The sequence below is a fragment of the Homarus americanus genome, unplaced genomic scaffold, assembly GCF_018991925.1.
Source record: "Homarus americanus isolate GMGI-L3 unplaced genomic scaffold, GMGI_Hamer_2.0 scaffold18884, whole genome shotgun sequence".
Lineage (NCBI taxonomy): Eukaryota > Metazoa > Arthropoda > Malacostraca > Decapoda > Nephropidae > Homarus > Homarus americanus.
In genome coordinates, this window is record NW_024741393.1 from 432,501 (window position 1) to 442,500 (window position 10,000).

Here is a 10,000-nt window from a genome sequence, read left to right on the forward strand (position 1 = left end):
GTAAAAAAAAAAATCTAGCGCGCGGTATTTCAGAGGCTACAGACAACAGTAACCTTGAAGGGACTCGCAAGAGGCTCTCGTCTTCCACTCCAACGAGGCCCAAGTTTTGCCTCCTGAGTGTGTGTGTGCCAGGGGGTCCTCCTCGAGTGTGTGTGTGCCAGGGGGTCCTCCTCGAGTGTGTGTGTGTGGGGGTCCTGTGTGTGTGCCAGGGGTCCTCCCTGTGTGTGTGCCAGGGGTCCTGTGTGTAGGGGTCCTCCTCCTCCTCGAGTGTGTGTGTGCCAGGGTCCTGTGTGTGTGTGTCCTCCTCGAGGTGTGTGTGCAGGGGTCCTCCTCGAGTGTGTGTGTGCCAGGGGTCCTCCTCAGTGTGTGTGTGCCAGGGGTCCTCCTCGGTGTGTGTGTGCCAGGGGGTCCTCCTCGAGTGTGTGTGTGCCAGGGGGTCCTCCTCGAGTGTGTGTGTGTGCCAGGGGGTCCTCCTCGAGAGTGTGTGCGCCAGGGGGTCCTCCTCGTCGGGTTATTTATAGACGCTAAAACTCGTGGATGGTGTGAAGTGTACGAAGACTGCTGAGAGATGGGTTGATGAAGAGGACTATGGGTGGATGGATGAACGGCTTGATGTATACGTAGTTGAATGGGATAGATGGATGGAGAGCTGTAGGTTTTATTGAGTATTAATGCCTGAGATGCCGTACTCATCAACACCCACAACCATCAATAAATTAGATAATATTCAAAGTTGTAATAATTTCTTAAAAAAAAATACATTCTGTTTTATCGATAATTTATTTTAAGTATTATTAAAACTAAACTATTACTCTAATATAACCCCAGGACATTAATTAACTGAATTACGAACCCGGCTTCAATAATTTCAGTAAATACAAAAGTAAATTATTATCTGTAAACTGTATTTCTCAGATTATTAAACGTAAGAGCATTGTCTTAAGTTCATTACATTAAGAGATACATTATTAATTCCTGGACTCAGTGATGTGATGATGGACGATTAACTAAAAAGGGTTTTGGAGTTTTTGGATTCAGACGGAGTTAATTAAGGATTCATCTACCTTGTCTTCTTCCTGGTGGTGTGGTCTCCAGAGGTCTTCATTATTCATTAATCAGAGGAGAACATTCATGGAAATCCCCCCTCCTCCTCCCCCCACCCCACCCCCAACACGGAGACTCCCCACCCCCCCATGGAGATCTCCCACCACAATACGGTCTCCTCCTAATTTATCTTTAACCTTTGAGTCCTGGTAGGTTAAATCATCATCCTTAAAGGGTTAAATAACGCGCACACACACACACACACCAACAACTCCTTCATAAAAAATTGACAAACTTTTAGAATTCTGTTTTATGTCATTTTTCTCCCTGAAGCAGTAACATCCACCTCACCCTTGTCTTCTTCCCTGCTCCTCCTCTTCTTCCACCTCCTCCTCCTCCTCCTCCTCCTCCTCCTCAAATATGCTCCTCAAACACACATGGAAGTTGTTTTGTTGTTAGTGGACTCAGAGCTCTCAGTACACTTCCTTGACCTCCAAAAAACCCCACAACTCCGACATTATTAACTAAATACTCCAGTTCCTTTTACTCTTTGTAGAATATTTTATAGTTCAATATTGTAGGAATATTCGATATCCTTTTGTTTATATTGTAGACATATTGCATAGTTTAATCTTCGTGGGTCGTATTTGTTCCTTGTGTATATAATATGTCTGTAAAGTCATTTGTATCTGTTTCTGGTTTACTTATTTATCTTAAGTAACTGTCACATTAAACTCTCCTGTCTGTCAGCTAAATCTGCCACACTTTATACCACGGAGATAAACAGCTTTTAAAAACATCCACTGTAACACTCTATGGTATGACCTGTCACCATCACCCACAGTCCAAGACACAAACCTTTGCTATACGGAACTCTCTCTCTCTCTCTACTGTTACTCTGTTCCTCACATCACCTCCCGCCAGGAACGCTCTCAGCTCTCCTCCCGCTCATCACGACACACACACGCTCGTCTGCAGTTGTTACCGCCGGGGATGTGTTCAGAATCAGTGTAAATTCTTTGGGTAGTGAACGTAACTCAGAGCCCGGCCGGAGGCATACAGTAGTGGCAGTGTAAGTCAAACGAGCGTTGCCTTAATGTGGCGGAACTCTGGGCAGCGGACTATGAAGCTCAGCAGTTGACAGCAGCAGCAGGAGCAGCAGCAAGACAGCTGAGTGCTGCAAAGAGACGTTGTGTTTCCGCGTAGCACCAACAGCAAGAGATCAGTTGCAGCATTTACGTACGAACACCACCACGAGTGGTTGCCACAACAGTAGGCAGCTGTAACACGCGTAACAGCAGACAGCAGTAACAGCAGGCAGCAGTAACAGCAGACAGCAGAACATTACTTTGTCAAATATTGATCTGTCGTCTGCTGGTCTCTCCTCTCGTGTCTCTCAGGTAAAGTTCCGGAAAGAAAATTTACGACGAGACAAGAAATTGTGTTTCCACTGTCGCAAGATTTACAATGCACATTGACATTTCTGGGAGGCTGGAAATGGGTTCGTCCTAATATGCTAAGGGGAGCTGTGCTTGGACGTGTTCCGCCCTCCCAAAATCTGCATACGTCAGGATCTCCAGAGAATTGGCGTTCAAGTGCTCGCCATTCACAGCTGCAACTGCAAATTCACCAATTCGCTTCTCATTGTTAAACGACTGAAAATTCTCCACACTTTGCGAGGTCCAGAGGCAAGATTTGCAAGTCGAGGATCGTCCATTGTGCTGCTCTTGTGTGTACCAGCGGCAGCAACTTGACTCTGCTCTGTGGGCCAAGTCGTCTGGCGGGGCGGGTATGTTGAGGTGTAGGATATACATATAACACTATTGTAAGATGTTGAATTTAACCCTCCCGTGTTATCTATCATCACCCTCCCGTGTTATCTATCATCACCCTCCCGTGTTATCTATCATCACCCTCCCGTGTTATCTACCATCACCCTCCCGTGTTATCTATCATCACCCTCCCGTGTTATCTACCATGACCCCGTGTTATCTACCATCACCCCGTGTTATCTAATACTGTTTATAGATGATATATTGTAACTATAATAACTACCACTGTAAATGGAAATAAGACGAGCATATGGCTGACTGACGCAGGTGAAACTCATTAGCCTAAACATACACACATTTATTTCTTATTTATGAGAGAAGAAATATGAGAAAAGTATATATCAGATGTCATTTAATTAAGGGTAGTTAGCACCAATTGGGTGATAGATTAATTTCTCCAGTTAAATACATTCCCACACCTCCAGTTAAAGATGATAAGGGAACTTTAACTCACGAAACATTAAGAACATGGACGCCCCCCTCCCCCATACACGGACGCCCCCCCCATACACGGACGCCCCCATACACGGACCAACGTACAGTATCTCACTTGAACAGTTCTTACCCACAGTAAAGAAATGCAACTCTCCAGGTCACTTTAAACTTGGCATTCAGTCAGCCACAACAGAGGATTCAAGATAAATCCTTTGTTTGTCAGGAGAAACATCACAGACAGCCTTGAACTCATCCAGCATCTTTGTCTTATTCTTCGTGTACAGATCGATTATGTACTGTCATAGAAACACCATAGCACTGTCTTTTAATTCCTTGTGTGAGTACGATTATTTAATATTTTGAGTACGATTATTTAATTTTTTGAGTACGTTGATTTAACCCCTTGAGAGTTATTCCCGTGAGTACGATGATTTGATTCTTTATGTGTGATGAGTTAATTTTTTGAGTACGATGCTTTAACACCTTTGAGTACGATGGTTTAACCCCTTGAAAGAGAGAGACAGGGAGAAAAAAACAGAAAGAGAGAGAGAGAGAGAGAGAGAGAGAGAGAGAGAGAGAGAGAGAGAAAGAGGGGAGGAGAGTAATACAAACACAAACAGACAGATAGACAGACAACAATGTACTGAACACCCAGCACAGCCTAGCACCTGCACAAATCTGACACACTTCTAGTTATGTATGCAATATGACCTCACTGTTGTCAACTTAACACAATTTACCTGGATTCTCTAATGTCCAGTTACCTGCCCAAAACACACACACACACACCTGAGCTTTCCACAATATATCAAGGTGTGTAGGTATGTCTTCGAGGGTATAATGTAAACAAAGTATAAGTCGAGTATATCTAGAGATTTTGGTAGTTTTATTATTTTTTAGAGAAGAAAAAAGTTAAAGATAGTATAACTTAACTACAGGGATGAGATAGAGAGAGAGAGAGAGAGAGAGAGAGAGAGAGAGAGAGAGCAATAGCAATATGTCACCACCGCCACACCACTACTAAATTAGACTCACAACGTTAATAAAACCTCTAAATTAAAGTAATCTATAAAAAAAAACCCGAATATTTTCTACCTCACTGAGTCCATTCATCATCTTTGTTAACCCAGGCCACAAAAAAAGACTCACAGGTAGAGTTAATTAAAATATACCTGCGTCATCAAGGTAATGAAGAGATGGGGACGTTTTTATTGACTCTTGTTCGAATTATTTAGCGATGGAGTCATTTAGCTACGAGGTAGTGTAGTATAGATAGATTAGATTTGCCTTTGGTAGAGTGTAGTAGGTGTAGGTGTAACAGGTGTAGTTGAATGTGTAACAGGTGTAGGTGAATGTGTAACAGGTGTAGGTGTAACAGGTGTAGGTGAAGGTGTAGCAGGTGTAGGTGAAGGTGTAGTAGGTGTAGGTGTAGCGGGTGTAGGTATAAATGACCCAAGGTGATCAGGGAACTCACGTATCTAAAATTGCTACATCATGGACGCTAGAAATTGAAAGCAAATGACCTAGGGCAGATGAGATAACCTCTTACCAATAACAACAAGTAAAACTGCAAGATAAAATACGATAGCAAGATAACAGCTAAATATTCATATCAATATTCTCAATACTCATTCACACTACAATTATCTAGGTTCAGGAGTATTGGTGAGAAATATAAAATGGTGGATATAGTGTTTCAGATTGAGGATAGTGGATATTTGTAAACAGAGGTGGTGGGGAGGTGTCTGTGTGTTTGGTGATTCAGATGCAAAAGACTAAGGTGAATGGTAGGGATGGTAGGGCCGGGATGAAGGTTACTGTTGAGTAAATGAAAGGGGAATACTGGAATGACTTGGCAACTAACGGCGAAAAACGCACACACAGACACTCTCTCTTTCACACACACACACACACATTAACGCACCTTAGTATAGAGAACGATAAATACTTGGGGTGTCTCTCTCTCTCTCTCTCTCTCTCTCTCTCTCTCTCTCTCTCTCTCTCAATAATCTTCCTCCAAATAGCTGTCGCGGCATCTCTCGCCTTGTCTAGTAAATGATCCAAACATTCATCAGTAAATAATTGGATACAGTTATGGCGGTTGTTACGTGTGAGGGAGGGAAGGAGGGTCTGTGACGATGGTTAGGTTAGATTTGGTTTGGTTAGAATAGGTTAGGTTAGGAGAGGATAGGTTAGGTTTCCTCTTCGCCAGTGATTCAGTGAGTGAGTGCGTGTGTGTGTGTGTGTGTGTGTGTGTGCGTGTGCGTGTGCGTGTGTGTGTGCGTGTGTGTGTGCGCGTGCGTGTGCGTGTGTGTGTGTTACTCTCGACTGTTACCATACTCGGAAAAAGTTATAAAAAAATACCCAGCTCACGTAGATAAACATTCATATAGAGTAATCCTTTTTTTTCATGTAAATATATTTTGTTCCATATGTGGCAATGTACAGTGTTAGTACAGGTATATGCAAATATTCTATTTCATGTAAACATTGAATATGTTTCCTTGTCATATAAATATTTTGCACAGGACAGCCCAGCACAGCCCAGCACAAGTATATTTACAGTGCTCAATATAGTCCAAGTCTGCGCCATGGCTCGCACTATGACTGCTACTGCTCATGAAACATATTTTGTACAGAATTAATATTTTTCTAATAATAAAACAACGTAACTACACTCCGTTATAGAGAGGGTTTACTGCATCCATTCCGTTATTGAGAGGGTTTACTATATCTCCAATATGAATACCAGATTACATATATAAGCAGAGGAGTGAAGCCAGCAGCGTGAATCACAATTAAGAGTCGTCAAGGGTGTTGAAGGCTGCTCTGCACGCTAACCAGTATGAACTTTGTCGTCTTGAGGGAAACAACATCCTGGTGCCTTTCTGATTACCACGACACGACGAGTCAGGGAGGATAAAAAGGGAGAAATGAGAAGCTACTGAGAGGAAGAGAGAGTAGATGTAGGCAGTGGGAGGGAGGGAGAGAGAGTGGGAAGGAGAGTAGTAATAGCCAGTGGGAAGGAGAGTAACAATAGTGGGAGGGAGGGAGAGAAGAAGGGAGGGGGAATAGAAGGAGCCAGAGGGAGGGAGGGAGAGAGGGACAGAGAAAGAACTTTACACCGAATACTTTAATAATAACAATAAAAACAATAACAATAATAATAATAACAACAACAACAATAACAGTATCATCATCACCACCATCACGATTATCATCACCATCATCGTCATCATCATCATCATCACCACCATCATCATCATCATCATCATCATCATCATCATCATCATCATCACCACCAACTATCACACCTTCACCCTGTCAACCACTCAACATTAAACCTGAAAGAGAATATTACCTCTCGTGACTCTTCTTAATAACAGGACGGCAGCTTAAGAATTTTCCGCCGCTCTGCCTTGTTACCAGCGAGCTAAAACAAACACGACTGTGCCCAATTATCCCAGCGAGCTGTGTCAGCCTTGTACAAACTCCTCCAACACAGCCTTTACTGCTTCCTGTGTTGACGCTCAAGTGCCTTTCTCTCTCTCTCTCTCTCTCCTGCTGCAGTAAGATCCCTCCCGGCCACTCGTGAGGTTTTTTCTGGCACTAGTGAGGTCTAATGTGGCACTAGTGAGGTATATGTGGCACTAGTGAGGTATATGTGGCACTAGTGAGGTATATGTGGCACTAGTGAGGTATATGTGGCACTAGTGAGGTTTTATGTGGCACTAGTGAGGTATATGTGGCACTAGTGAGGTATATGTGGCACTAGTGAGGTATATGTGGCACTAGTGAGGTATATGTGGCACTAGTGAGGTATATGTGGCACCAGTGAGGTTTTATCTGGCACCAGTGAAGTCTTATTTATCTGTCATCTGGCACTAAGGTTCTTCCACTGCAGTAGTATGACCAGTGCCAATTACAGGAATGACCTCTTCTCTGTGATTCCTACATAGTGCCAACTGGCCATAATCCTTAAACCAGAGAGGCAGAATGAGACTCACCTGACTGTATACAATTCTGTTCAGAGGATTTAAAAAACAATAGACCTTAAGGTATATTCCATTAGGTTTGGAAATTGATTTATATACATAGATGGATTAAGGTATCTCTCTCTCTCTCTCTCTCTCTCTCTCTCTCTCTCTCTCTCTCTCTCTCTCTCTCTCTCTCTCACTATCAGAAGCCTCCATAAACATAAGTTATTTGTAATTTTCAGCATCGTCAGGGATGAAACAGAAACATGGGTCTGAATGGTCACCCTGATGGACCGGCCATTTAGCTTAACTACTGCCAATTTCAGAAATACATGACACTCACTCAGAGCATTTAGTTACTCCTGCCTGCTCGTCTGATGACCAAAACAAACACACACACGCACACACATACACATTCACACACACATAAACACTCTTACATATTGCAAAGGCGTAGGTAAATACTAAGTTCGTAATTCTCTCTATTAACGAAGAACCCCCTTTTACGACACAAATATGCACCATCATCGTGACTCAGCACATTCTCTCATATATGATGTTAGAGATCCTGAGACCTATTTGCATATTGTGTGTGTACTATTAGTAACTATATGTCTGCTGTGTGTATGGACATGAGCGGTTGACATATGTTTTTGAAGGTGTATGGTGTGTACACTGCCAGTTGCTCTATGTATGCTGTATGGTTATGGTGGCGGACAGTTATGTATGAACCAGTAATTGTAATTATGTGTGTGTGTGTGTGTTGTGTGCACACTAGCAGTTGCTATCTGTATGTGTGTCGTGAAGACCAGTACGTGCCCTGTGTGTGTGTGTGTGTGTGTGTGTGTGTGTGTGTGTGTGTGTGTGTGTGTGTGTGTGTGTGTGGGTGGGTGGGTGTGGGTGTGTGTGTGTGTGTGTGTGTGTGTAGGCTGGCAGTTCCCATGCTTGTGTTTATTAAATGTGGACAAGCAGTAGCAATATGTGTGTGTGTGTATATGTGTGTGTACATATACGCTTGTTGCATGTGAACTAACAGTTGTTCTATATCTATGAGTGTGTTTGTATGTGTGTGTGTGTTGCGTGTGTGTGTGTTTGTATGTGTGTGTGTGTTGCGTGTGAAACAGCAGTTGTCATATGTCTGAGTGTTGGGTTGTATATGTTACGTGTGAACCAGTACTTGCTGTCCCTCGTATGTGTGTACATATGAGCGTGTGTTTTCATGTGTGTGTGTGTGTTTATAAGTGTGTGTGTTCATAAGTGCGTGTGTGTTCATATGTGTGTGTTTACAGAACCCTGGAAACATCAGTGAAGGTGTGTGTAAAAAAAATAATATTTGCTGTGTTGTCTGGTGTCGGACAGCTGCTGTAAAGATGCAGTATTAAAGAGTTTCAGTGAAGGCTGAGGACCTGCACCTGGCCCACGGGTTTTGTGATGCTGGCTTGGTCTATCTGGCCGCCGGGGCTGAATACAAGCCTAGACACAGCGTTGTTTTGGTCTGTTGGTGTGATGCTTCTGTTAACACCTACATCTATTTTTACTTTATAAGAACTTAAAATCAAAGTACTTATAAAATAACTGAAGATCTTCCTTATGTTACTTATACAAGGCAGTAAGAATGATTATTGATATATTTAAACCCGTAAAGACAAGAGTTTAACCAAAAAATAAAAGATTTTAACCTATAATGACAAGAGAGTTTTAACCCAATGACCAGACAATGGTAAGGTTATTATACAGCTGTGAATCTACCCTGAGTCAACCACCTCACGCGGGAAAAACAAACTGTGTACATTATGTCAGTGTTCCCGGGACTGTGAAACACAATCCAAACATTCATTAATTAAAACACACGAATAATTTTGTGTTTTCATGTGACTTTTTTTTGTCCGTTCCCGTTGAGTGTTTACTGCATATAGTTCACTTACAGCTCACTGATGACTGTGTATTACAAACATTAATATCAAATTACCTAACAGCTGCTACATGTTGGGAAAAATATCACCGTAAATGTACTGATACGTGTTAATTAATATCCCCCCAAATACCTGACTCTATGTGGCTAATGACTCACCTGTGTTGAGTCTGTCATTTTTACGTACATATAATTAATCAGTTAATATCTCTCATTAGTGACATATTGTCTGAATCAAGTGTAAATATTTGTTGTTTTTGTGACGTAATGTAAACTAAATTCTTAAATCTGTATGGAAATTAGGTTAGTGTTGTGTCAAAATAGTTATTATATATATATATATATATATATATATATATATATATATATATATATATATATATATATATATATATATATATATATATATATATATATATATATATATATATATATATATATATATATATATATATATATATATATAAGGATCTCCCTCAATACCCAACACAACCCTGACCCTCTACTATCACCAACACAACCCTGATCTAACTATTGTGAGCGTTGTTGACTTAGTATTCACCTCATTCGCTCATGTCGTCCCCAAACTTAATTATTAGTATAAAAAGAATTGAAGTTAGCTTGGTCACTTGTGAGTATATGCAAATGAGATGAAATTAGCGTGGGAGTTTATGTGTTGTGTGGGAGATGGCTTATTGTGTCTGTCTGTCTGTCTGTCTGCCAATGAGTTTATGTCTGACACTGTATTTCTGTCTGTCTGTCTGTCTGTCTGCTTGCCAATGAGTTTGTCTGACACTGTA